We start from the raw sequence: 23,256 nt of genomic DNA on the forward strand, positions 1-23,256 counted from the left end.
TACTGCCCCAGGTAGCACCAAAGGGAGCAACAGGAAGAACAATTTATAAATCACAACACTAGACTTCTTAGCCCACAATAATCACAATTAAGCAGATAATCAGAATTACTTCTCAAAAATCACAAATTTATATCAACAGTAAAGTCAGCCTTCGACTCTTAGACATTACAATAGGGTATCCATTCACCTCTACCTCTACCAACCCGCTGATACACTAACTATTTACTACCACTAGCACCACTGTCAAAGAGCTAAAATTCTTCCTGCATACACAGATCTGTGTATGTATATAATTTTAAAACTGATTGCTGCATAATAAACAGAATACACAATATTAGAGTTCTTGTCTCGGTACACACAATGAAATGAATACAGTGTGTAAGAGCAACAGTTTTTAAACAGCCAATGGCATGTAGTATGCTCATAGGCCTGCCATACGATACATGGCAACCATAAAATGTTACGATCTAGGCAAAATGCTTTCTCTGCTCACTGTATACTGCACATAGTTCACACAATTCTGGCTTTGGCCATTATACAAAAAAGTTACTAACGGCAAATAAAGCACACTCCTAGTGCCCCTTGATCATGTAGCACCTGAAGCCCTTGTCTACATACCTTTGTTTAGCTGTCGACCTCTCTCGCCTCTGGGAAAGACACCAACAGTCCTCCTGGCCAATTGTATCCACACTACTGAGTGACGACTCATGTTGACCGTTTGTGATTGTAATATCCTGATTCCAGTGCTCACAAGCTCACAGCGGAACTCCTCTGCTGTTGACTACCAACTGACTCACTGCTCTCAGTTGTCCACTCTGCTCCAGCCATTCAGTTCCAACTGTGGCCTACTGTGATGCCTTAGGTCTGCCATGCTTATCCAAAATCGATCGAGCCAGTGCACTGCACCAAGTCAGGCACCACATGCAGACATGTCAGCTGCTAGCACCACAGCTGCAGGCAGAGGCTCCAGTAGATGTCACTGCATCTCCTCCTCCACTGACCCTACCACCACCACCACCACACTTCCTGGCCCAGTCCCTTTCCATCACCCCAATTTCACCACACACATTGACCACTGATGACATATCGCAGGCTTCCTGACCACTCTTCCACGGCCATGATTCTGACCTTCAGGTGATGTTCGTGGTTCAACGTGGAGCAGGAAATTGCCTGCCTCTGTCTCATACCACCCCAGCTAGCTCACCTTGGAGTGGCGCTAATTGCAGCTCAAACGCCACCAATCATGACCACTGGCTAAACAGTGGCACCAGAGCAGTGTTGCCAAGGCAAGCTTGGTGTGGCAGGAATTTCAAATTAATGGCACAATGATACCATAAGTTACCAATCTCAGCAGAAGATGACAAACGTTTTACACGGCAAAAGAAATTTTTTATTCTAGTTTGGTGATCACCACAATGTATGGCTAACTTTGATATTGGCTTTAGGCGAAAAAAGACGAGTTATCTCACATGTGTAATGGATAATATTAAAAATAATACAGGTTAGATGTGGGAATAACATTGTTTACTTTGGTACAAGGAGCAAGCTTTCCTTGTCGATAAGTGCGATTTAAGCTGTAAGTTATGTCAGTGGTAATGCCATTTGTCTTTTGTAACGATACAGATCAAATTTTTATATATTTTGATAATTAACACAGACATTTCTTTTCTTAATAGTGTGATATCTAAATCGAACTGCAAGTTCATTGACAAGTGCCACTTAACTTGTAAGTTAGACCAGTGGTGCTAATAAGTAAGCTATGTGTATTTTTTTAATTTTAAGGAACAATTTGGAAATGACAATAGTGTTCCATATTTTATGAACTTTAAACCTTTACGCACTTTGATAATTAATACAGATAAATTTATTTTGATGTCTAGATTGAATTTTCTTTCATAATTTGATAACTGTAGCTACACTTGTCTGCTACGATAAGCAGCCTACATGTGTTTTGTATTCAGAATCTTCACATATTTGATAAATTAGTTTATTATGGTCCAAAGACCATTTTTAAGATATTGAACTTTTCTCTCTGTCCTTAGACGTTTTGTGTGTTTAAATTTCGTTTTTGAAGCATTCTGAAGTCATCCTTACAAAAATATATAAGTTAAATGATATAATCCATTAAATATCTCGTCAAAACACATGACATTTAGTACAGTTTGTTTTGCTAAAGTGTTAGAAAATTATAATGTCAGAAAATAACACAGTAGGTTCCAGATCACATGTAATTCAAAGAATTTATATTGGCCAATCAGTAACATTGATTACATTTTTCTGGTGTTTAATACACTGCATTGTCTTCTTCCCCACTAAAATGATACTTTACAGGAAAACTTCCAAAAACGTCAGGTGATGGAAAGTAGACCTTTGTACCACTATTAACACAGCCTCAAGTAGCCTAACTTCGAAATTCCAACAACCTTATATTTTGATAAATATTACAGACAGTTTTGACCAGGAAATAGCATTGTGGTACTTAATTTGAGAATCCACGAGAAAGTATAAGTTTTAAGTTTCAAGTGTAAGTAGTTCACAGTCATAGAACAATAATTAAGCCTGCATGTTTGTCCATGTCAACTATCACTGCTTCCCTATTTACCATAGTACTTTACCCAGCATGTATTTTCTGCTATTACAGGCTCTGTTTTATCCATTTTTTGTACATAGCCTCATTTAGGCCTAAATGAAGTGTCAGCTGCCTCCTTAACACTTTTCAGCCACGTCTTTTTGTACTGTTACAGAATAATTTAGAAGTGTAAATAGCACTTTGGCACTTATTGTCATGTTTTAGGCATCAGTTTTAATTGATTTTTTGAACATTACGTGTGTGTGTGTGTGTGTGTGTGTGTGTGTGTGTGTGTGTGTGTGTGTGAGTGTGTGTGTGTGTGTGTGTGTCAGCTCAGCTTGCCCCTTTCTCACTTGATATTCTGCGAAATGTGGATGATGCGCAACAGAAAATTTCCACATTTCTAGGTTTCTGGAAACCATCTGACATGGTTCCCTTCTGCAGACTGTTAATGAAGGTACATGAGTAGGTAATAGGATCCAAGGTGTGTGCCTTGCTCGAAGTTTTATTAGATAATTAAGCCTAGTAAGTTGTTCTCGATGGCGTTGCTCATCGGAGACAAGGGTATCGTCCGGAACGCCGCAGGGAAATGTGACAGGACCACTGGTATTTTCTATATACATAAATGATCTGGCAGAGAGGGTCGGCAGCAATGTTTAGTGTTTTGCTCACAATGCCGTAGTGTGTGGGAAGGATCAAAGACAAGTGACCATAGGAGGATACAAGATGATTTAGGCAAAATTTCTAGTTGGTGTGATGAATAGCAGCAGAATGTACGTTAATGCGGATAAGTAGAGGAAAAAAACCGTAATGTTCGGATGCTGCATTACTAGTGTCCTGCGAGACGCAGTCACGTTGTTTGTATATCTGGGCGCAGCGTTGCAAAGCGATATGAAATGGAACAAGCATGTGAGGATTGTCGTAGGGAGAGCGAATGGTCGACTTTGGTTTATTGCGAGAATTTCGGGAAAGTGTGGCTCATCTGTAAAGGAGACCGCATATAGGATGTTAGTGCAATCTATTCTCGAGTACCGCTCCAGTGTCTGGGATCCATACCAAGTCGGACTGAAGGAAGACATCGAAGCAGTTCAGCAGCAGCTGCTAGATTTGTTACCAATAGGTTCGAACAACACGTTCGAACAACACGTAAATTTTACAAAGATGCTTCAAGAACTCAAATGGCAGTACCTGGAGGGAATGCGGCATTCTTTTCGAGAACTGGTATTTGAAGCTGACTGCAAAACAATTCTGCTGCCGGCAGTATATATTTGCATAAGGACCATGAAGATAAGATATGAGAGATTAGGACTCATATGGAGGCATACAGACAGTCGGTTTCCCCCGCTTAATTTGAAAGCGGAGCAGGGAAGGAAATGAGTAGTAGTGGTGCACTCACTGTAGGGTGGTTTGCAGAGGATATCTGTAGATGTAGTAGTGTGGGGGGGGGGGGCTGGGTGAGGGGAGGGAGGAGTGGGGCGTATGTGTAAATGTGCATGCACTTGCATAGTTTTGATAAATAATGGAGACAAATTGAATGTGGAAATATTTAACTTGGGGGCTCCATTGTGTCTTACACTAGATTTGGTGCAGAAATCGAATTAACTCGTTGCAAGTGCTGCTTAACCTATAACTTAGACGACTAGTTGCAAGTTGCACCAGTACAGTCAACACCTTTACGTATTTTTGATAAATAATCGAGTACTTTCAGACATTATGTGACATTCAAGTAATTCCGATACTTTTTCAACGTGACGTCATCTTGGATTGTAATGATAGAGGACTTACATACGACAAAAGAGCTAGATCGACCTGCTTGGATTTTTTGAATTTTCCACCACTTTAAACTTAGTACAACTGGGATAGTTCAGCTAACTTGCACGTTTTGGATATTCTGTCAATGGCATCTTAAATTTTTGAATTTTTGTATTTGCTGCCACTGCCACTTGCACTTCTCAGCGTTCTCACTGTTGCCATGGAGCACTTTTGAACGTCCTTCCAATGCCGTCCTGGATTATTCAGCTGTTGCAGCGCTACCTAGAGGTGCCTTCTTGAATTTTGTACTTTACAGTAGGTAGCTATACCTTTTTTTATATTTTTGTACTTATTGTTCATTGTAATATTTATTTCTCCAATAGGTACCAAACACTGTTTCTCGAAACAATATAGACCAATGTGTGTTATCAAAAGTCTTGACTAGAGTAATAGATATGTTCCTCCCACTCAATTTTGACTTTTCTGCAAAGCCCTGTGTAACGTTATTATGACTCTGTCCTTCCTCTGATTTCCAAAACAGTAATTTTTCTTCCCAGACATGCTGCTCAAAACCGATAACAACAAGAAACGTACAGTGTAAGAAATTACCCCATGTGACAAATTTAAAATAGAGGCAAAAATAGGAGAAGATGTCAATCGTGGGTTATTGATGTAATTGTGTACCAGTGCCTTCATATATAACATTAAATGAGGGAGCCAGTTACAAAGTTACAAAGCCAACCATTTTTACCGTTTTTGCATTAAACATTAAATTATTCTTTGTGTACGACGTGGCGTAGACTCGACTAATGTCTGAAGTAGCTCTGGAGGGAACTGACACCATGGATACTGCTGGGCTGGCCATAAATCCGTAAGAGTGCGAGGGAGTGGAGATCTCATCTGAACAGCACGTTGCAAGGCATCCCAGATACGCTCAATAACGTTCATATTTGGGGAGTTTGGTGGCCGGCGGAAGAGTTTAAACTCAGAAGAGTGTTCCTGGAGCCACTCTGTAGCAATTATGGATGTGTGGGTTGTAGAATTGTCAACTAATGTTATGATTTTGTGACTGGCTTCCGGTTCAAAATGGTTTAACAGGCTTCTCATAAACAAATGCACACAAAACATTACTATGATGTGCCACTTTTATAAAACACAACTGACGATGAAAGTATGATGGTCTAAAATGCGTCGTGGAATCTTAAAGTAAAATAATTCTATATTTGCTTTTACCTAACCATATTGCCCAACAGTTTATTAGGTATTTATTTGATCTTAGAATACATTTATATTTCGTGTGGCTGACTCCATTTCGGCCAAATGTCTACACTGAAAGCAAAGCGGCGTTATTAAAGTACTCAGGACAATGCGACACCCCATCCTTCCGGAAGGATAAAACAAATGTATAAAAATGGCACATTATAGGAATATTTTGTGTTCATTTGTTTATGAGAAGCCTGTTAAACCATTTTGAACCGGAAGCCAGTCACAAAATCATAACATTAGTTGACAATTACAACAAATTCATAACATTAGTTGACAATTACAACAACGAAACAACAAATAAGATACGATAAATATGTTTCAAGTGAAAAAAGGTGCACCATATTCAAAAACCAACCTGTATACATTACCCTGTATCCACATAATATTGTTTACTTATATACCACAACTGAAATTCATTTATTTGTTCGACAGATTAGTGTCACTAAATTGATACAGACGTAATGAGAGTTAAAGAAATTAATTGTTTGTCAGATCCTTCCGATCTGTAGCGACCACTGGTAACAGTCTCATAAATTGCTTTGCTTTAATTCCGTTGTATCAATATTTGTTAACATCTTCAAAGCTTCTACGAGGCCAGTAAAAAAGCGAGTTATGTTACATATACGCATGTAATTATAGCTTCATATCTGAAGAAATTCATTCAGAACCACTGTAACAATAACTTGTGTTTTGCTCTTTTGGTGAATTTTATACCATTCTTCAGGTTACAAATTAAAGGAGAAAGTTAACGGACGTTCAACACATCTTTTTCCTGAATGCAGATCGGTTTTATTGAGGATTCCAATACACCATATTATTCTCGAGACATCTGGCTACAAAATCGTGTTTTTCAACATAATCTCCGTTCAATACGACGGCCTTAAGCCATCTTATAGGGAGGGCATGTATGCGCCAATGGTACCACTCTGCTGGTCAACGTCGGACCCAACTTCTTGCTGCACCAGTAACCTCCCCATCGGCATCATCCATATACTGCTTTCCACTGAATGCATCCTTCATTGGGGCAAACAGATGGAAAACGGAAGGTACGAGATCCGGGTATGGTGTGGATGGGAAAGAAAAGGTTTGCGCGACTTTAGTGCCATGATGACAGGTGGCTCTCCCAACGACTTACCGTGCTTTTTTTTCACTGCCAGGTCTCCGTAAACAACCTGCGAATGTCTGCGATGCTCTGGTTTTCGGCCAAATGAAACTTTATGACTGCTCTGACCTTGGAACGCACCTACATTACAGACGACATTTTGAAGGCTGCTACCTGTCAGAACTTCATTGAGCTGTAGGGGCTGAAGCGGAAATATTCCACTATCTCCCACAACAAATTCTTCACTTTTTCAACCGAAATTATACGAGAACAAAATTTGTTGCACTACTTATTGAATAACCCTCATACAAAGACGTCAAAGTGATTTCTGCTTTTCTTTAATAAAAGAAAGCCAATTTCAAATTAAATTTTACTTTCTCCATTTTCTGGATCCTTCACTGTACATCAGTTCTCCCAACAGACCCACGACCAAAAGAGCAACTTGGTCACAGCTGCTGATATATGCTATTAATTTATTAATTACTATGTAGATAGGATGAGCAAGGGAAGTTCTCGAGAAGACCATTTATTGCTTGCCTCTCATGCGGTTTCTCGATGTATTAACTTTCCTAAACAGTTTAATACTTTGTAATGCGGCCTGGGCGATTGAGTGAAGTATACAAGAGACATTAGTTTCGGCATTGCACTAGCTTCTCTCGGTAGAGAAAGGTCAAGAAGAGCAGCCGACCGTTGTGACCGAGCGGTTCTAGGCGCTTCAGTCCGGAACCGCGCTGCTGCTACGGTCGCAGGTTCGAATCCTGCCACGGGCATGGATGTGTGTGATGTGTTTGGGTTAGTTAGGTCTAAGTAGTTCTAAGTCTAGGGGACTGATGACCTCAGATGTTAAGTTCGATAGTGCTAAGAGCCACTTGAACCATTTTTGGAAAGAAGAGCCTACTAGCAGCCTGTGCGGTGTAACAGAAATGGTAAAAGTCTACGTCGCAGAAAATTTCATAAAGATAAATAACAAGTGGTACGCCGGAAATAACGAATGACGATACGCACTTTAAACACTGGATGCCAGAAATGAAACAGGCGTGAAGGCTAATTCGACAGCCGAAAGAGCAGGAAGCAGCTGTCTGGTGTAAAAAAAGCACTGTTAATTTTTATTCTTGCAATTCAATTAGTTAGGAAGAAATAAATGATAAAAAGCGTTCGGAGAACACTATTTAATGCGTAATTAACCATTAGATGTCACTAGAGGCGGACAAGATATAAAAAGAGGTGACAGTATAAAATGTGTTGTTGGGATAGAAGTCGTAACAGTAGAATGGGTAGGTCAGGAGAGCTTAGTGACTTAGAATGCGAGTACTCATTGGATGTCACCTGAGCAACAATTCCGTAAATCTTTCCAAAGCTGCACAATTCGGTTGCGGTGATACTGTGAAAGGGGAACGCGAAAGAACAACCACAATGAAACCAAGACCTGGTACCCCATGTACCGTTGGACAGCGTCCGTCGATCATTGCGGAGGGTGGTTGTAAGAAATCGCATTAGATCAGGTGAACGAATCACCCGTGAGTTTCAAAGTACTTTCGGCACTCCATCTAGCACAACGACTGTGAGCAGGGCGTTAAAAAGAATAGTGTACAATGGTCAAGTAACTTCCGATAAGCCACACGCTGTAGTCGACGACAAGCGACGCTTGAAGGTGGTGTGGCAATCAGATGGAAGGGTTTGAGTTTGGTGAATGCCTGGAGAAGGTTACCTGCCACTACGTGTATTGTCAACAGACAAGTACTGAGGAGATGGTGTCACTGTATGGGGGTATTTTTCGTGATTAAGGTGTGGTCCAATTATTGAGGTTAAGAAAACACTATGTACGGAAGTATATGAAGACATTTTACACCATTGTGCACAGTAGAGAAAACGTTCGAAGACGGTGATGGTTTGCAGCAGTATGACAATGCACCACGCCATAGACTAACACCTGTGAGGCAAAGGTTTTGGACAATCAAGTTCCTGAAGTGGACTGGCCTGCCAAGACTCTCGTTCTGAACCCAAAGGAACACCCTTGGAACGATTCAGAACGTCGGCCTCACTAGAGACCGCCAACGTAAATCGTCACTACCATCTCACGTTTCCGTCCTTGAGGACCTAAAGGCAGCCATTCCTCCACAGACACTGAGGCATCTCAGCGTGTCCCCAGCAGCGTCCAAGCCGTCACAAAGGCGGAGAGTGGATACATCACACATTCAAGTCCATTAACAGAAGTCCGGGTTGCGCGGGGTAGCCGCGCGGTCTGACGTGCCTTGTCACAGTCCGAGCGGGCTCGCCCCGTCGGAGGTTCGAGTCCTCTCTCGGGTGTCGGTGTGTGTGTTGTCCTTAGCGTTAGTTTATGTTAGATTAAGTAGTGCGTAAGCTTAGGGACCGATGACCTCAGCAGTTTGGTCCCATAAGACCTTACCTCAGATTTCCAAAACAGAAGTCCAGATATTTTTAAACACATAGCGTATGTGTGGTTAACGTGATTGTTATCGGATTCCTATTTTATGGAAGAAAATTATTCGGCATCAAAATTCTGTGAGATTATTAGCTGGAAGAGCCTGAATATTAATTGCTAAAAACTCTGTGCGCCGTCTCCATGAATTGAATAATATTTTTTTATCATCCTCATTCTCCATTATGTTTCGATCCGCTGAAACAGCTCTCTGCTAGGCTAAATGAACGAAATGTTTGTTTCTTCCACCCGACTTCACTGGGATCTCTGGGACGCAATTTACGTCACTTATTACAGCAGGAAGTGGTTCAAATGGCTCTGAGCACTATGGGACTTAACTTCTGAGGTCATCAGTCCCCTAGAACTTAGAACTACTTAAACCTAACTAACCTAAGGACATCACACACATCCATGCCCGAGGCAGGATTCGAACCTGCGACAGTAGCGGTCGCGCGGTTCCAGACTGTAGCGCCTAGAACCGCTCGACCACTCCGGCCGGCAGCAGGAAGTGGCTCAGTTTCTTACTGATGACTTCTTCTGTATGGGTTGGTTCAAATGGCTCTGAGCACTATGCGACTTAACTTCTGAGGTCATCAGTCCCCTAGAACTTAGAACTACTTAAACCTAACTAACCTAAGGACATCACACACATCCATGCTCGAGGCAGGATTCGAACCTGCGACAGTAGCGGACGAGCGGTTCCATACTGTAGCGCCTAGAACCGCTCGGCCACTCCGGCCAGCAGCAGGAAGTGGCTCAGTTTCTTACTGTTGCTTTCTTCTGTATGGGTTTGTTCAAATGGCTCTGAGCACTATGCGACTTAACTTCTGAGGTCATCAGTCCCCTAGAACTTAGAACTACTTAAACCTAACTAACCTAAGGACAGCACACACATCCATGCCCGAGGCAGGATTCGAACCTGCGACAGTAGCGGTCGCGCGGTTTCAGACTGTAGCGCCTAGAACCGCTCGACCACTCCGGCCGGCAGCAGGAAGTGGCTCAGTTTCTTAACTGATCCTTTCTTCTGTGCCGGCCGCGGTGGCCAAGCGGTTAAAGGCGCTACAGTCTGGAACCGGGCGACCGCTACGGTCGCAGGTTCGAATCCTGCCTCGGGCATGGATGTGTGTGATGTCCTTAGGTTAGTTAGGTTTAAGTAGTTCTAAGTTCTAGCGGACTGATGACCTTAGAGGTTAAGTCCCATAGTGCTCAGAGTCAGAGTCTTTCTTCTGTATGGGGTGTCAGCTTACAATCTGAATGAGAAAACTATGTCGGTCGCCTTCTTGCTCACTGCACACATTTAGATACGTTAACAAAGTTGGTACCAGTAGAGCATACGTTATTTCGATAACTAGTTAGTTAAAGTCATAGTTTTGCGATAAGTCACTTACTATTTAAAATCTAGTATGGAGAAGTTCTTGCATTTCACACTAAATAACTCGGATGGGCTTGTTTTGTAGTTATTTAGAAATGTTTATGTCAGTGGTCACAGATATTATTCCCTAGCAGTCGCTACGAGTCGTCTCTCAAGAATGCTCGGTACGTCTCTGATTTTTTGCTGCGAATTACTGTTCACAAAAAGTCCATGATCTGAAACTGTCTTTATCGTTTGCTTTAGTCCTCTATCTTGGGATTTTATTGAATTAATTTTTTTTCGTAGTTAAACTTTTGCTTGGACAGAGTGGCTGTCTTCAAAGATTAAGTTTTACGATTTCTCAGAACAAGAACACACCATGGAATACTTTTCTCTAATATTTCTCACAAAGTTCACTCCACAAGATATAAATGGCTCACATGAGCACGTAAATTTGACAAGGAGCAGTATTCGTAGTCGTACCAGTAACAATAATAGAAACAGTAATAACGGTAAAAACTTAATAAACGATAACATAGGTTTATATAAACCTCCAAAGAGCTTTATGTTCAAGATTCGGTTGGTTTGAACTTCATCATTTTTGGTAATTGCTCTATCTTATTATTAAAGTATTGCTAAAGTCGTTCAAAAATAAAATAATAAAGAAAATCTTCATAAAACCTGCACAGTAATCTCTAGTCACATGAAGTTTGGTTAGACCGCCTGTGTATTGGAGAGAAATACAAACCTATATTCTCGGTACAGTACATTAAGCGGGCAGTGGGTCTCCATTCAATTGGCCAAACTGTTCGAAACTTAATAGCCTAGAAGGTGCGCAGGGAGGGTTATCAACATGAGAAGTAGCGCGCCCAACTGGCGTGCACCACAACGACGTAACTCTAACATCTAAGAGTTATCACGAGAAACAAAATATTTAATATCTGCCTAGTAGTGATCATTCACGGTGAACAACACCAGTTAATGACCGCTACCTACAAAATATACGTCGTAGGAAGCCCTAAGGGTGCAAAAGAATTGCAAGCTGCCTTTTTGGAGGAAACTCTGAGGGCTAGGTGTATGTAGATAATACTAAGCCATCTTCACATAATCAATTTATCCTCTACCCGTTTATTACACAAACAACAGTACAAATACCCCAGCAACATACTGCGCGAAGAAGGCGGCCTAGAGAACATCTTAAAAAGAATGTCGCTCTGCTGCATCGGTTCTTTTCACCGACAAATGTAGGATTTGTCTGACGCTTGATGATCGTTGTCGATGAGTGCGGAGTCAGCTACTTACCAAAGAACGTCTCAGCCACGTATCCAACTTGTTCAGCAGATGGTTCAAATGGCTCTGAGCACTATGGGACTTAACATCTGAGGTCATCAGTCCCCTAGAACTTAGAACTACTTAAACCTAACTAACCTAAGGACATCACACACACCCATGCCCGAGGCAGGATTCGAACTTGCGACCGCAGCGGTCGCGCGGTTCCTGACTGTAGCGCCTAGAACCGCTCGGCCACTCCGGCCGGCTGTTCAGCAGAGAGGTGGGCCATTCATGTTTTGCTCTGAGATATCAGAAACTGTTCATTGGTGTTGATAATAATCTGACGGCTGTGCAGTATTGGGACAGGCTCCGTGAACCAACTGCCCAGCCCAATAGCTAACGTTTTGGCGATGGATTCATCTCTGACGACAATAAAGCACGAGCTCAACGCTGTATTCTCACGAACGATTTTCCGTAGGGCAAAGGAACCGAATGAATAGAGAGGTCTGAGGTATTTAATGACAGGAGGCCGACTGAGCGTGATTGGAAGCAGCTGACACTTTCAGACCGTCGTCGCAGGAACTCTCCTCACACACTGGATGACTTCAGAAGGGTCGCCGTTCAAGATATTCTGTGTCCGAATGTAATAAATTTCCTTAAGACGGAAAAGCTACTGTCCACAAATCAGAACGAATTTAGAAAGGATGCCTCGTGCGAAACTCACCTTATCCTATTTTCACATGATATCCTGCACACCATGGATGAAGGGCAACTGTCAGATTCCATATTCCTAGATTTCCGGAAAGCGTTTGAAACGGTGTCCGATCGTAGACTGCTAACAAAGGGCCGAGCGAGCATACGGATAAGGTTCACAGATATGTGAGTGGCTCGGAGACATCTTAAGTAATAAAACCCACTGTGTCATCTTTGGCGGCGAAAGTTCATCTCAGACAAGGGTTGTTGTTGTTGTGGTCTTCAGTCCTGAGACTGGTTTGATGCAGCTCTCCATGCCACTCTATCCTGTCAAAGCTTCTTCATCTCCCAGTACCTACTGGAACCTACATCCTTCTGTATCTGTTTAGTGTATTCATCTCTTGGTCTCTCTTTACGATTTTTACCCTCCACGCTGCCCTCCAATACCAAATTGGTGATCCCTTGATGCCTCAAAATATGTCCTGCCAACCGATCCCTTCTTCTGGTCAACCCTATCCAATACCTCCTCATTAGTTATATGATGTACCCATCTAATCTTCAGCATTCTTCTGTAGCACCACATTTCAAAAGCTTCTATTCTCTTCTTGTCCAAACTAGTTATCGTCCATGTTTCACTTCCGTACATGGCTACACTCCATACAAATACTTTCAGAAACGACTTCCTGACACTTAAATCTATACTCGATGTTAACAAATTTCTCTTCTTCAGAAATTCTTGCCTTGCCATTGCCAGACTACATTTTATATCCTCTCTACTTCGACCATCATCAGTTATTTTGCTCCCCAAATAGCAAAACTCCTTTCTACTGTAGGTGTCTCATTTCTTAATCTAATTCCTTCAGCATCACCCGACTTAATTCGACTACATTCCATTATCCTTGTTTTGCTTTTGTTGATGTTCATCTTATATCCTCCCTTCAAGACACTATCCATTCCGTTCAACTGCTCTTCTAAGTCCTTTGCTGTCTCTGACAGAATTACAATGTCATCGGCGAACCTCAAAGTTTTTATTTCTTCTCCATGGATTTTAATACCTATTCCGAATTTTTCTTTTGTTTCCTTCACTGCTTGCTCAATATACAGATTGAATAGCATCGGGGAGAGGCTACAACCTTGTCTCACTCCCTTCCCAACCGCTGCTTCCCTTTCATGTCCCTCGACTCTTATAACTGCCATCTGGTTTCTGTACAAGTTGTAAATAGCCTTTCGCTCCCTGTATTTTACCCCTGCCATCTTCAGAATTTGAAACAGAGTATTCCAGTCAACATTGTCAAAAGCTTTCTCCAAGGCTACAAATGCTAGAAACGTAGGTTTGCCTTTCCTTAATCTAGCTACTAAGATAAGTCATAGGGTCAGTATTGCCTCACGTGTTCCAATATTTCTACGGAATCCAAACTGATCTTCCCCGAGGTCGGCTTCTACCAGTTTTTCCATTCGTCTGTAAAGAATTCGCGTTAGTATTTTGCAGCCGTGACTTATTAAACTGACAGTTCGGTAATTTTCACATCTGTCAAAGCCTGCTTTCTTCGGGATTGGAATTATTATATTCTTCTTGAAGTCTTAGGGTTTTTCGCCTGTCTCATACATTTTGCTCACCAGATGGTAGAGTTTTGTCAGGACTGGCTCTCCCGAGGCTGTCAGTAGTTCTGATGGAATGTTGTCTACTTCCGGGGCCTTGTTTCGACTCAGTCTTTCAGTGCTCTATCAAACACTTCACGCGGTATCGTATCTCCCATTGCATTCGGCAGGAATATTCCAGGGAAGTGTGATAGGACCGCTCGTATTCTCTACACACATAACTGATGTGATGGGCAGGATGAGTATCAACTGCGGCTGTTTGCTGAAGACGCCGTGATGTACGGTAACGCGTCGTTGTTAAGCGTTTGTAGGAGGATACAATATGGTTTGCAGAGAATTTCTAATTGGTGTGATGGATGAAAGTTTGCGCTAAATGTAGAAAAATGTAAGGTAATGCAGACGAATAGGAAAAACAATCCTGTAACGTTCGAATACAGCCTTAGTAGGCTGCTTTTTGACACAGTCAAGGCGGTTAAATATTCAGACGTAACGTTGCAAAGCGATGAGAAATGGGAAGAGTAAGTAAGGATTGTAGTAAAGAAGGCAGAATTTTAGGAAAGTGTATCTCATCTTTATAGCGGACAGCATAGAGAACAGCGCTGCGACACATTCTACAGTACTGCTCTAGAGTGAAGGATACCCATCAGGTCTAACTAAATGAAGACAGCGAAGCAAGTCAGAGGAATTACGCCAGATACCTTACCGTTAAGTCCGGTCAACAAGCGAGTAGTATGGAGAGGCTTCGTGAACTCAAATGGGAATCACTGGAGGGGGCATTACTTTCCATCCGCGAGGCACAATTCAAAAAAAAATTAGAGAACCGTCATTTGATGGTGACTGCGGAACAGTTCTACAGTCTCCAAAATGCATTTTGCGTAACGAGCACGATGATAAGAGAAAGTAGGGCTTGTAAGGAAGCGTATAAGATATTCTTTTTCTTTACCTCTAATTGCGAGTGAAAGCAAACGACTGACAGTATTACAATATGCCCTCCGCCATGCACTATGCGGTAGATTGCGTAGTAGGTACGTAGATACCGATACAGATGTACTATCATGCTCAAAAGTATCCGAAAGTATGCAACTCACGTAACGTAACTGTCATGCAGCTGCTCTGCACTCTTTACGGCACAGTCGTTCGACTATATAAAATGGTTACTACAAGAGGCCACTTGAGATAACTGCACTGTATGGCTGTCAATTCAGATGCGAATTGCCGGCCGGTGTGGCCGTGCGGTTCTAGGCGCCTCAGTCTGGAACCGCGTGACCGCTACGGTCGCAGGTTCGAATCCTGCCTCGGGCATGGATGTGTGTGATGTCCTTAGGTTAGTTAGGTTTAAGTAGTTCTAAGTTCTAGGGGACTGATGACCACAGGTGTTAAGTCCCATAGTGCTCAGAGCCACAACAATGGAAACATCACGAAAAACGTTATTTTAGAAATGACACAGCTATCACGCTTGTAAACTGAAATTATTGCCGTAAATCATATTTCAAAAAGCAAGTTTCATCATGAAATTACATTTCGAACATTTTTGCACAGGACTGGGACCTAGCACAAGAACCAGTGATTACTCTTCCTGTTAACTAACAACGAAAGATCTGAAATATGGTTTCGATCACAAGTGAGTGTATGTATTGTAGGTGTAAACTTGAAATGACATGGCGTAAGGTTTTGCGCTGGCCTCGCATTCGAACCCAGCACCTAATCGGATTCTTAACTAAGCACAATAAAATGTTAGGAATCGTAATTTTTCACCAATAGCGAGCTGACTGAAACAGAAATGAAGAGACGATAAAGTTCTGAACTTCTGGGATTAGAACCCAGCACCTATCGTCATTGGATCCTAGTCACGAATAGACGTTAAAAATCGGTTTATTCACCAGTAGCGAGTTGTGCACATGTGTGAACTGGAAATAAAATAACTTAAAGTTATTTGTTGACTAGAGTCGAACCCTGACAACATCATCATCGTTGACGACGCACCAAGAGACGTTGACTATCGAATGCTTTTCATGAGGAACTAAGAGTGGTTTGTTTGAACCTGCAATGATACGAAGACAAGTTCTGTGTGTGGCTGGAAGTCGAAACCGGTAGCAATGGTTATTGTTGAAAACGCACGGAGAGGTGTTAAAAATCACCTGCAGTGACGTGCGCGTGCTACAACTTGAAATGACGCGATGGAAACTTTTTGTGCCAGACCAGGTTTCGAACAGAGACACGCACTCTACATGGAGACCTTGAGTAGTTCGGAATGTTGGGGAAATAATGAAACAATGGAACTGCATCCTCTCAAAGGCGTCAAACACAGCGGAAGGAGAGATCTGAGTTCGAATCCAAGTTCAGCATCGGTATTTTCAACATCTCAAGTTCATATATAATAAGAAATTAGTGCCCGTTGACCTCACACGATGATTCACACAGTATTAATAATAAAGAAAAATAAACGCACCACTACAGGTTACAATGGTTACGAATTTTAACACCTCTCCGTGCGTTTTCAACAATAGCCATTGCTACCGGTTTCGACTTCCAGTCACACACAGAACTTTTCTTCATATCATTCCAGGTTCAAACAAACCGCTCATAGTTACTCGTAAAAAGAATTCGATAGTCAACGTCTCTTGGTGCGTCGTCAACGATGATGATGGCCGTCCAGAGTGGCCGAGCGGTTCTAGGCGCTATAGTCTGGAACCGCGCGACCGCTACGGTCGCAGGTTCGAATCCTGCCTCGGGCATGGATGTGTGTGATGTCCTTAGGTTAGTTAGGTTTAAGTAGTTCTAAGTTCTAGGGGACTCATGACCTGAGAAGTTAAGTCCCATAGTGCTCAGAGCCATTTGAACCATTTTTTTTTTTTATGATGATGTTGTTAGGGTTCGACTCTCAGTCAACAAATAACTTTACGTCATTTTATTTCCCGTTCACATATGGGCACAACTCGCTACTGGTGAAATAAACCGATTTTAACGTCTATTCGTGACTAGAAGTCATGAGGACAGGTGCTGGGTTCGATTCCCTGTAGGTCAAAACTTTTTCATCTCGTCATTTCAGATTCAAACAGCTAGCTATTGGTAAAATGTTACGCTTTCACATTCCTTAGTTAACAATCCGATAAGGTACTGGGTTCGAATCCCCGTTCAGCACAAAACTTTACGCCATGTCATTTCAAGCTCAAGCCTGTGATCGAAGCAATATTTACCATCTTTCGTGGATAGTTAACAGGAAGAATAGTTGCAGGATGGTAGTACCCGGTCGCATTCCAGTGCATAAATGTTCGAAATACAATTTCAAGACGAAACCTGCCTCTTGAAATGTCAGTTACAGAAGTAATTTGAGGTTACAAGCATAATAGTTGTGTCATCTCTAAAGTAATGTGTTTTGTGTTGTTTAAATTACCGTGATATTACTTTGCATCTGAACTGATAGCCATACCGAGCAGTTGTCTCCTGTGGCCCCTTGTAATAACCATCCTCTATAGCCAAACGACTGTACCGTAAGGAGTGTAGAGGTCCTGAGTTAAGGGTGCTGCATACATATCAGCCGAAATGCAATTCAGGTCGTTCGGATACTTTTGGGCATAATAGTATATGTGAAGGTAAGAAGAAGTAGCAGCGCCCCTACTACAATGTGCGTAGTATGTCAAGGAGCATACGAGCATGTGATAGTATACCAGATGTAACAACACGGTTAGCCACCAGCAGATTTCTAGTTTCGTAAGGCATCTTTAATTACTAATCAAAACGTCCTGCGTCCCATGTTCGAACCGAGCCACTACAATAATATTGTAATCATCAGCAATGGTGGCCGAAGAATTCCGGCACGAGGAATCTTCGTTCTGCTTACGGCCTTGTCCAAGATGATGGAAGATCCGACATTGCTTCAGGACACTCAGTTGTCCTTAGGATAGGAAACTACCCCTAAATGGCGGAAGAACCAGCAACGATCAATGGCATGAGGGTGCAGAGCACAATGGAAACCGCTTCATTAAAGACACTTAATGCGTATCTATAGAAAATATGACACAAGTTCCCAGATCTTCGTGAGATGAATAAAGGGGAAGGTAAGCATGACAGAAATGAATAACCAAGGAAAGAATAACATTCTACGAATAGTGGCACCGAATGTGAAAAGTTTGAAAGTGATTGGGAAGCTAGAAAATCTTAGAATTTAAATGAAAAATCTCAATCCAGTTTTAGGTGGGTTACGGAACTGAAATGGAAAGAAAGAAAAGATTTCTGGTCACGTGAGTATAGAGTAATATCAACAACAGTAGAAAATGTTGTAAAGGGAGCAGTGTTCGTTATGAATAGGAAGGTAAGTCAGAGAGTGAGTTACTTTGAACACTTTATTGACAGGTTATTCTGATCAGAACTGACAGCAAATAAACACCAAAATAATAATGTAGGTCTACATGCCGACATCCCAAGAAGAAGACGAAGAGAGAAATTAAATAAAGGCACCGAATGAATAACTCAGTACGTAAAGGAAGCTTGATAATCTAATAACTGGAAAGCTATGGTCAGGGAAGAAACTAAGTACGTAAAGAAAGATTGATAACGTAATAACTGGAAAGCGATGGAGGGGAACTACGATGTTACGGGGGACTATGGGCTTGGTGATAGGAATTACGCAGAGAAAGACCTATAGTTCTGCAGTAAACTTCAGCAGGTAACAATCAACACACAGTTCAAAAATCACGAGAGGAGGAGGTGTACTTGGAAATGGCCTGAAGACACGGAAAGCACCCAGGAGGAAATAGAGACTCGAATCAACGTGGGATAAAGTGGGATACTGAAGTTCTGAGTAACTGTGAGATGCGTTTGAAGTACTCTGAGGATATATAAACTGCGATAATGGGTACTAAAGTAGGGATTTCTGTAGAAGAGAAATGGACATGTCTGATACGGAGAATAATAGAAATTGGGACAGATAAATATAGGTACGAAGAAGGTAACTACGAAGAAATCTTGGCCAACAGAAGAGATACTTCAATTGATCGACGAAAGAAGGAAGTGCAAAAGTGCTCGTGAAAAAAAACAGAAATACGGCGATATCAGTGTCTCAGGAATAAAATAAATATGAACAACATGGAAGCTAGGGTGAAATGTGTGCAGGCAAAAACGAAGTAATCTATAAGATGTGGTTCCCAGAAGGGCAGATTCATCATATAGAAAAGTGAAAACAATCTTAGGTGAGATTAAAAACTTAAGAGTGCTGGTGAAATTCCGCAATTTCGGCTTTTGTGGCATTTACAACCATAAAGTATTAAGTTATAGCATTATGCTGTAGAAATAAAGTGAAAGTAACGTCCTTGTAGGGCTGTGTCTATGTTGATGATTATAGAGCCAATGATTGTTATCAGTGACACAAGTAAATGTTAATAACACAACTATACTCGTTTATCAAAACTAGACATGATTATCTTATTGGGATTGCCGCGATCGTTCTTTAAATAAAAATATGGCATTTCAGTCTTTGATCGCTATTTTTTATTTTCAATGACCGGTTTCAGGCTAGCTGCCCATCTTCATATCATGTATTGCAGTTACAGAGTAACCTTGCAGTACAGAACTATTGGTTCGCTGTCATGACAGCGAACCATAGTTCTGTACTGACAGCGAACCAATAGTTCTGTCCTGACAGGTTACTCTGTAACTGCAATACATGATTTGAAGACGGGCAGCTAGCCTGAAACCGGTCATTGAAAATAAAAAGAAAAATAGCGATCAAAGACTGAAATGCCATATATTTGTTTTTATTTAACTATACTCGTGTCACTGATAACAACAATGGGCTATAATACCACCAAAAGTGACACAGCCCCACAAATACGTTATTTTTCACTTTATTTCCATGCGACAGTCTGACAGCAAATCTTATACTTGAAAACTGCATTAAAGCTGATATTGCAGTTGCGAAATAAAACACAGCTGCATGCGAATGCGACGTGATTTAAAAAATGTGTAGTGACTGTGGATCCGTGTTACAAAAAGTTAATCCATCCTTGAGGTATGTGGGACCCGTACAAAATAGGACCAATAGGAGATATTGAATGTACACAGGTATAGACAGTGTATGAGAATAAGTACACCCACAGCTGTATCTTGAGAATCCCTTCATTCCACAACACCACTAGTTGCGACGACACGTTACCACCATCCTTAGGTCCCACCACTGCTAAAAGAGTACTTGACTTCCTTGGCGCATTTATTGTGAAAGCCTTGTTACTAACAGACGTGGGCTTTCTTCAGGAGTCTATACTCGACACCGTGTAGTCTCCAAGAGCACTTTTGGCACTGGTGGTACCTGACGATGGCGGTAATGTGCCCCCGAAATTAGTCGTATGATGGAGTAAAGACTTCTCAAAATACGGCTGTGGTGGTACTTGTTGTCATCATCATCAACAGCTGAAGTTGCTCGTCCATGCAAAACACCGGGCATCCATAAACAGACATGGACAGCATGTATATGGTCACAGCATTTTTTATTTTATTTTATTTTATTTTTTAGCCGCAGGACAGTAGAAATGTTTGAAAGAACTGAAATGGCAGCTCTTGAAGATAGACGTAAACTATCCTAAGAAAGTCTACTTGTAAGCTTTAAGAAACAGCTTTGAATGAGGGATCTACGAATATACCGCAGCCGGCCGGTGTGGCGAGCAGTTCTAGGCGCTACAGTCTGGAACCGCGCGACCGCTACGGTCGCAGGTTCGAATCCTGCCTCGGGCATGGATGTGTGTGATGTGCTTAGGTTAGTTAGGTTTAAGTAGTTCTAAGTTCTAGGGGACTGATGACCTCACATGTTAAGTCCCATAGTGCTCAGAGCCATTTGAACCAATATACCGCAACCACCTGCGCATCGCTCTTGTTGTGATCGCAAAGACAGACTAATTACAGCATGCGTAGAGGCGTGAAAGCAATCATTTCTCCCACGCTCCATACGTGGACGGAATGGGAAGAAGTCCCGATTACTGGTGCAATGGGACGTACTCTTTGCCATGCACTTCACTGTGGTTTCCAGAGTATAGATGTACACTACCGGCCATTAAAATTGCTACACCACGAAGATGACGTGCTACAGACGAGAATTTAACCGACAGGAAGAATATGCTGTGATATGCAAATGATTAGCTTTTCAGAGTATTCACACAAGGTTGGCGCCGGTGGCGATACCTACAACATGCTGACATGAGGAAAGTTTCCAGCAGATTTCTCATACACAAACAGCAACTGACCGGCGTTGCCTGGTGAAACGTTGTTGTGATGCCTCGTGTAAGGAGGAAAAATTCGTACCATCACGTTTCCGACTTTGATAAAGGTCGGATTGTAGGCTGTCGCGATTGCGGTTTATCGTATCGCGACATTGCTGCTCGCGTTGGTCGAGATCCAATGACTGTTAGCAGAATATGGAATCGGTGGGTTCAGGTGGGTAATACGGAAAGCCATACTGGATCCCAGCGGCCACGTATCACTAGCAGTCGAGATGACAGGCATCTTATCCGCATGGCTATAACGGATCGTGTAGCCACGTCTCGATACCTGGGTCAACAAATGGGTACGTTTGCAAGACAACAACCATCTGCACGAACAGTTCTACGACGTTTGCAGCAGCATGGACTATCAGCTCGGAGACAATGGCTGCGGTCACCCTTGACGCTGCATCACAGACAGGAGCTTCTGCGATGGTGTACTCAACGACGAACCTGGGTGCACGAATGGCAAGACGTCATTTTTTCGGATGAACCCAGGTTCTGTTTACAGCATCTTGACGGTCGCATCCGTTTTAGGCGACATCGCGGTGAACGCACGTTGGGTATTCGTCATCGCCATACTGGCGTATCATCCGGCGTGATGGTATGAGATGCCATTGGTTACACGTCTCGGTCACCTCCTGTTCGCATTGACGGCACTTTGAACAGTGGACGTTACATTTCAGATGTGTTACGACACGTGGCTCTACCCTTCATTCGATCCCTGCGAAACCCTACATTTCAGCAGGATAATGCACGACCGCATGTCGCAGGTCCTGTACGGACCTTTCTGGATACAGAAAATGTTCGACTGCTGCCCTGCCCAGCACATTCTCCAGATCTCTCACCAATGAAAAACGTCTGGTCAAAGGTGGCCGAGCAACTGGCTCGTCACAATATGCCAGTACAATGAACTGTGGTATCGTGTTGAAGCTGCATGGGCAGCTGTGCCTGTACATGCCATCCAAGCTCTGTTTGACTCAATGCCCAGGCGTATCAAGGCCGTTATTAAGGCCAGAGGTGGTTTGTCTGGGTACTGATTTCTCAGGATCTATGCACACAAATTGCGTGAAAATGTAATCACATGTCAGTTCTAGTATAATATATTTGTCCAATCAATACCCGTTTATCATCTGCATTTCTTCTTGATGTAGCAATTTGGCCAGTAGTGTAGATGCAGATACAAAACTTGTATTCTGTTATTAGCCTGGAAGAAGACTTTTCCCAATGAAAAGCTGTTGAGTAAATTCAGAGAACCAGCATTTAGGGTCGACTACAACAGCTCGTAATGACAGAGTAAATCGTAGACGACAATAAACATTTAAAATACTTACACATTCCCTACAGTAATTTTTCTCACTTTAATTTACGATATTTAAAATACGTTAGCTGAAGTAATTCATTATATACACCCGTGTATTGTAAATCTAACAAACAGTGCCACCTTATAGTGGCGTAGGGAACTGTTGATGGAAATGTTTTCATTTTTTCTGGTAAGTTGTAACTCCAAATTTTATTAATTTTGTGGTACATTTTATACACAACAATAGAGAAACAGTAGAATATGTAGCGAGAAAAATAAATGTTTGTAAATATTTTTATTGAAATTCATTTTAATATGTTTATTGTTTCTATAAGACAACTGCACTGGTTAGGCAAAAACTTTACTTATTATAATAGCCTTGAGTAGACTGTCTGTGGCTGGCTGGAATGTGTCGGTGTGTGCTTGGAATGCATTGGTACTGAAATCTACTATCTGGAAGAACAGCGAAGCTAGTCACAATTGCGATAGCGATATATAAGCAGGCAAAAAGAAATGTATTGGGCTCTATCACGTGGAGTAAAATGCCACATAGATGACACAAAATTCGCAACGTCTATGTCAATAATGCACTGACGCTGCGAAGTTTATCAACAAATTCGTTGCAAAGTGCAGTTCCTCCATGACTTTTTGATAACATAATT

This window comes from Schistocerca nitens, chromosome 9 (assembly GCF_023898315.1).
Source record: "Schistocerca nitens isolate TAMUIC-IGC-003100 chromosome 9, iqSchNite1.1, whole genome shotgun sequence".
Lineage (NCBI taxonomy): Eukaryota > Metazoa > Arthropoda > Insecta > Orthoptera > Acrididae > Schistocerca > Schistocerca nitens.